General features: G+C 36.5%; 1 long non-coding RNA gene across 2 annotated transcripts; it reads right to left on the reverse strand.

Moving 5' to 3' along the window:
- Positions 1–762: 762 nt before the first annotated feature.
- On the reverse strand, positions 763–4,976 carry LOC107782977 (uncharacterized). Of its 2 annotated transcripts, none has more exons than XR_012710374.1 (2): positions 4,430–4,976; positions 763–1,347 (listed from the first exon to the last, which is right to left on the reverse strand). It is a non-coding gene; the product is annotated as an uncharacterized LOC107782977 (long non-coding RNA). The 2 variants fall into 2 exon arrangements; XR_001647370.2 differs by lacking the exon at positions 763–1,347 and adding an exon at positions 1,697–2,400.
- Positions 4,977–6,467: the final 1,491 nt, after the last annotated feature.

The following is a 6,467-nucleotide window of genomic DNA, read 5'->3' on the forward strand; positions in this document are numbered from 1 at the left end:
ATGATGCAATTAGGTTGTGCGTGGACTGTTTTGGGAGGCTCAATATGTTTATTATTGATGTTGTTTGGGCTGTTTGGTGATTGAATGGTGTTAAGTCATATATATAGGGGAGGTGCTGTCCGTTTCAATGTAAAATAGGTTGTGGTCGATACATAATAGTTATGACGCTTAAATGATAACGATAGTATCGTTTCTCTTATTGTAGACTAAGGAGTTGTGACAATTGAATAGCCTGTGATTGGGGTAGTATATACAATGTATGTGAGGCTATCCCTTTTTTTCTTTTGCACGACTCCGATTGTACATAATGTAATGAACGAGCTTCCAAAGATACTCTACTCTTAGAAGCTAGCAGTACTTACATTGCTTTCCCTCTTATGGATTGATTGATGTTAATGTTGCTTCTCTTATTCTTATGTTATCAATGTTGTTGGTACTTCCTGATTCTTATAAGGTTCGTAATGAAGAGTTGTTCCTAATAACGTGTACAGAGGATACCGACCTTACGTCACTCCGAAAGGTTTAGAATGTGATTCCATGAGTCGAGCATGCATTATGTATATGTATCTATTTTACTCTACCGAGCCGCGCTATAGTCGGCCAGGTACGACACCTATTGTGCAACCACTGATCAGTTGGGTTTTACCGAGCTCCACGTGGCCGGGTACGATTCTACCGAGCCTTATGACGGCTGGGTACATTTTTACCAAGCCTATTATGGCTGGGTACGATATGATGATGATGATGCCCACAGAGGCATATGTTTTAAAAGTTTATGTATACATACATATGTATCATGCATTTCATGTCAGTAGCCCTCAGAGGTACTCAAATGTTCCAGGTTGTATATTCTCTATCCCTACTAACATTACTGTTCGTATTTATGGTTCCCTGCCTTACATACTCAGTACTTTATTCGTACTGACGTCCTTTTGTTTGTGGACGCTGCATGTCGTGCTGCAGGTCCTGATAGACAGGCAGGTGCAGCTCCCCCACCACAATAGGCTGTCCAGTTCAGCGGTGATTGGTGAGATCCCTTCTTCGGACTTGTCTCTTGGTATGCATTTTTGTTGTAGATATTATGGGTATGTCGGGGCACTGTTCCGGCTATGTTGCAGTACTTATGTTCCTATAGAGGCTCATAGACAAATGTCGACTCATGTATAGTTTGGTATGCCTTGTCGACTGGTTTTTGTTGTATAGTCTTTCATAGTAGCGTGGTAACTCGTACCTTATATGTAATTTCTTGATTGTCTGGTCATCCCCTGCTATGTATGTTCATGCCATCATATTTTATTGTTGGTTGTCCATGATCCATGTCTACCATTTATATTGATCTCGTCAACCCTAAAAGATAATAAAAAAGGTTAGATAAAATGCACGTTGGTGCTCGGTAAGTATGGTCGGGTGCTACTCATGGCCCTCCAGTTTGGGTCGTGACAATGACTATACCACGGGAACCGTACCCATAGCCGTGATGATTTAAAATTAATCGCGCTTAAAGCAAGCTACGATATTCATAATTATTGCTTATCTCGTAAAATCTCGATTAAATGTAAAGAGTCAGTGAGTTATGAGAGATTTTGATTAGAGAGGCAGTGTTAGTCTACTACCCTATTTTTCAAACAATTCAAGAACCAGACATAAAACTTGACTGAGACAAAGATATTCTACATGATTTAGCAACAAAAGCCAATAGAGAACTCAATTCAAACCCATTTTGTAGAAGCATTTGTTCTTGGTTAAAAAGAATTCTAAGCAACTCAAAGGAGAAATTTTACAACTAGATAGGCAAATTAATCATGCAGAATTGCATTACAAGGAAACAAAAAGTCAAAGCACGCAGGACAACTTTAATTCTAGTAATATCCTCAACTATTCATCTTAAGTTTGACATAATATGTATTTATTTAGAGAGAAAAATTAATACGATAGCAACCAAAAGGCACATACCATGGTTGAGCCAAGAAAGTACTAGACCATGAAATATGAAGCTGAAAATTCTGGAGTTTCTCCCTTTTTATCAATACTAGTATCTGGGCACGTGCGTTGCACGTGTATCCCATATCAATATTCGCATATTATATATTTATAGTAATAAATTTATGTATAAATATTCTAAAAATTCGATTGAGCTACAAATTTGAAATTAAATTAAACAAATATTAGCATTAATACATATCCTTAATACTGGTAAAGTTGCTGCCATGTGACAAGAAAGTCACAGGTTCAAGCCGTGAAAACAACCTCTTGCAGAAATGCAGGCTAACACTGCATACAATAGACCTTTGTGGTTCTGTCCTTCCCCCACCTTGCACATAGCGGAAGCTTAGTTCGTCGGGATGCCCTTTTTTTAACATATCCTTAATACAACCTCTGATATATTTTTTAATCGTTATCCTATCAATTAAAACAAATTTCGTTGTTAACCTTTGTACATGAGACCATGACCAACTTCACTTTTAGCAATTTTAATTCATTTTTTATTTCAAAACCTACTACCTTATCAAAATCAGAGAATATAGTATTGCTAATCATAAGTGTAAATTAAACTTCACAGGTGTAAAAAGTAAAACACGATTTTATCTTCTTGCATACAACCACTCGATTTGTCTACTCTATAATGTTGCAAAAGTAAAATCATCAAATTGATAGCTTTCTGCATTCTTTGTCAACAGTAACAAATTTACGGTGACATTTATGCACTTTACTGACATCAAAAAAAGATATAATAGTAGTATAATATGATAAAAGCTAAATACACATTGGACAACACAAATGAAAAAAAAACTCAAATTATATTGCACACCATTAAAATTTCCTAATTAGATTTGTCCTAATTCCTCTACAACTCTTCAGGCTAATACCTTATAGAAATTAACTTGTTTGGATAAAAGGCATAAAAAGTCATCAACACTATTGTTTTTTTCATCTATATATGGGAATTTCATCTCTAATTTTTTTACCTATGAGCAATGGAGAGAGAAGAGAGAAAGTGGTAATTCTCGAATTCAAACTTCTGTCATGTGAGAATTTGAGGAATTGCAATGCATATCTCAATATAGACCAAATTCATTCGATATATTAATGCAAAATCAGATTATTGATCTAAAATGTTGCAAATTATTATATCTGACGATGGTCATTCAACATAGACCAAATTTAGCACAATAGTGATAGAGTTGGTTCACTGCTTCTGCTATCTACATGTATTTTCTTTAATTGCATGACTTGCCATCTAATCATTGTTTGAATCATTGAGCGGTATATCAGCTTAGCACTAAAGCCACTTCTTTTTATGGGCTCAAGTGATTTTTACTACTTCATGTCCATCTTTCATAGAAATATGTGGAGAGATTAATTGATATATAGCAAGATTTATATGGGACTATAGAAACACATCAAAAGTCTCCACTTTTATCTCCATGCCCATATCCGCTGTCATTGTTGAGATATTTCAGGTTTAGTAGGTTTTGTCTTTTTATATAACAATGTGCATCAAACATAACTGTTGCTATTCCATCTGGAACATTCCCATAAAGCAAACATTTCAGTGAATCTAGTTTGAAATTCTAAAGGAGCATTAAGCAGTTACTCCCTTATACTAATTAATTAAGAGTAGTGGAAAAGACATTGCAATATTATCAAGCAATTAATATTCATTATGGGAGTGCTCGATCTGTTTATTGTAGTAGTTTCAAATAGGTGATGATTCTCAAGAGCAGAATAAGGACAAGAAGAGACAAAACGCCCTTATCATGATTTAGGTTATTTATTATGAGTTCGTTTACCCTTTTATACATTTCTGTTTATATTGGAAGTACAATTATACTACTAAAGAGTATAAAAAGAAATTATTTGTTTATTTACTAAGGGTATTAAAGTCCGATAACTTTTTGTGGATATTTTAGTAATTTAACTTTTAACTTGGGGGCTTCCCACTTTTAGTATAATATGGTTATGAAACTTTTCCAATGTATAGAGAAGAAATCCCAAATAAACCAACCAATACAATTGTAAATCTCAAAACCCAACGCAAAAGCAGAGAAAACATATGTGAAGCTAAAGGATGCGGAACTCGGACGACCTCGACATCCTTGTTTTTTAAGAAAATATTTCTCTCAATTTTGCTTTAATTTCCATTTTTTGTTCCTTGCCCGATCTAGGTTTTTCTTGTTTTTCCCCCTCTCTTTACTTTTTTAGCTTTTGCTTTTTGTCTTTTCTCTGCTCTTGTGACTCCCTCCCCTCCAAATTTTGTTCCAGACCCAGAAAACGTGAATATGTGAAATCAAAATGCAAATGTCATAGCAACATGAGAAATGAACTAGGAGATAGTCACATATTCATATAATAACAAGTTAATAGGCTAAAAAAAATCTAGAATTACACATCCAAAACAAGATCTGAAGGCATTTTAAGGAATACATACCTAACTGCACAAGGTTCAAATTAGAAAAGGGAAAACAGCCGAGTAAAGGCCGACATCAGAAATCGGAGCTCAGCAATGCAGTGAATCAGCAGTAGAGCAGCAGAATTTCAGACCCATGAAATCGACTTCCACAACTCGTACAAACCATAAAAGGAGGAGTTGAATTTCAAAATTAATTTTTCTTCAATCTTCTTTTAGAAATCTCAGTTCTTCTTTTGTTTTTTCAGCTTTGTGTTTTCAGATCTTCATTTGAAACCTTAGCTTTGTTTCAACCGTTTGTTTGGAGAAGGGGAAAGCTAGTAGCGTTTCTTTTTTAGTTGGAGGGAGTAGAATTTCTTGAAGCAGCCATTTTTGGCTGAAATCGATTTTCCAAAGAAATAAGGATCTGGTTTTGAGGGAGATATGGGGAGCCCCTCTTGTTTTTTTAGGAAAATCAAGAGAAAGAAGAAGGGGGGGAGCTGCCTAGAGCTGATGGAAATGGCGCCTCTTTTAAGGGGTGAGGAAGGGTTTTTTTATGTCTAAAAATCTTATCTCTATATAGGTCTAAGTCTAGGTTTTAATTAAAGAGTAAGGGATTTGGGTAGGTTAGAGAGGTGGGCTGGGTATTTTTGAGGGAATTGGGCCATGCAAATTGGCCCATATCCGAAATTAGACCCAAAATGGCTTAATCTCCCTTTTCTTTCCTTGTTTTCTTTTCCTTTAATTTAATTTTAAAAATTCTAATTAAATTAATTAAATCCAAAATTAATCTATTTTTGTAGAAATTAAAATTCTTTATCTATTTCTAACATTAAACAACTAATTGACTTAAAACTAAAGAAAAAGGCTAATTTTAAAGACTAAAATCTAAATATGTAAAAATGACCATTTTTGTGATTTTTTGCTTAGTAAAACTTATTCCTACATGCAAATAAACCTAAGATGGCATGAAATTAAAACGTGACAATTTTATAATTTTTGTTATGATTCTAAAAATATTAAAAATGCATGAAATGCAACTAAAAAAAGAAAAACTCCTAAAAAATTAATTAAAATTATTTTGGTCTATTTTTCGGAGTTATTTTCATGTAGGGCAAAAATTAGATGCTCACAAGCATAGGGAATGGGAGCACCGCCTGCAGTGATTTATGTTGAAAGGGATAACTACGGTAAGGGTAGAGGCTCACCATGATCCTTGGCTTCCCACCGGGACTAGGATAAATCACTCCACACTCGCTCAGCATACGGGCAAATTGAGTACAGACGACCGACCCAATTTTCGAAGTCTGAAACTGCGCCGGGGTAGATTGTTGCGGCTGCAGTAACAAAAAAAATTTTATACATGTTAAGTGCTTGAAAGAACATAGCCGGAGGGAAGCGAGGGAAGGCAAGGTAGCATGTCTACTCACGCTCCACATTCCACCTCTCGGGGAACGGTATCTTTTCCTCCAAAATCAGGTCAGAAGTCATAACTTGGACAAATCGGCTTATCCATACCCCCTTTCCGAGCACCTCGGTACAGACAAAGAGGGACCTCGGGGCACGACAATGGAGTTTGACTAAACCCCCACGGAAGAGACGGGGGCTGTACATCCAGATTAGATGATCAAGAGTGAAGGGCATCTCCCCGATCATGTTCACGTAGTACCTGATCATGTAAATGACACGCCAGAATGAAGGATGAATCTGGACAAGGGTCACTTGGCATCGTTTGCAGAAGTTGAGAATCACGGGGTCGATTGGGGGCGAAGATGGCTTCACCGGCCCTAGAGTAAACGGATAGATGTACATACTGAGGAAACCCATTTTGTGTGTCGTAATATCCTCCTCCAAAGAAGGGATCTCCACAAGCACTGCGTCCCCTCAGCGACAATCAGCTTTCACTCTTCCGATATCTGTTATCGAGCTAATATACTGAGTCATGGGATTGCTGTGCCCTACCTCGAAGAAGGTCTCTCGACCCTGAAATTAGAAGCCATCGCGAAAGATCCTGAAATACATTCCACCACATGAGGGGGCATTGTCATTTCACCTTGAGATAAAAGCGAAGAGGATGAGG

This window comes from Nicotiana tabacum, chromosome 6 (genome assembly GCF_000715075.1).
Source record: "Nicotiana tabacum cultivar K326 chromosome 6, ASM71507v2, whole genome shotgun sequence".
In the NCBI taxonomy this organism is placed as follows: domain Eukaryota; kingdom Viridiplantae; phylum Streptophyta; class Magnoliopsida; order Solanales; family Solanaceae; genus Nicotiana; species Nicotiana tabacum.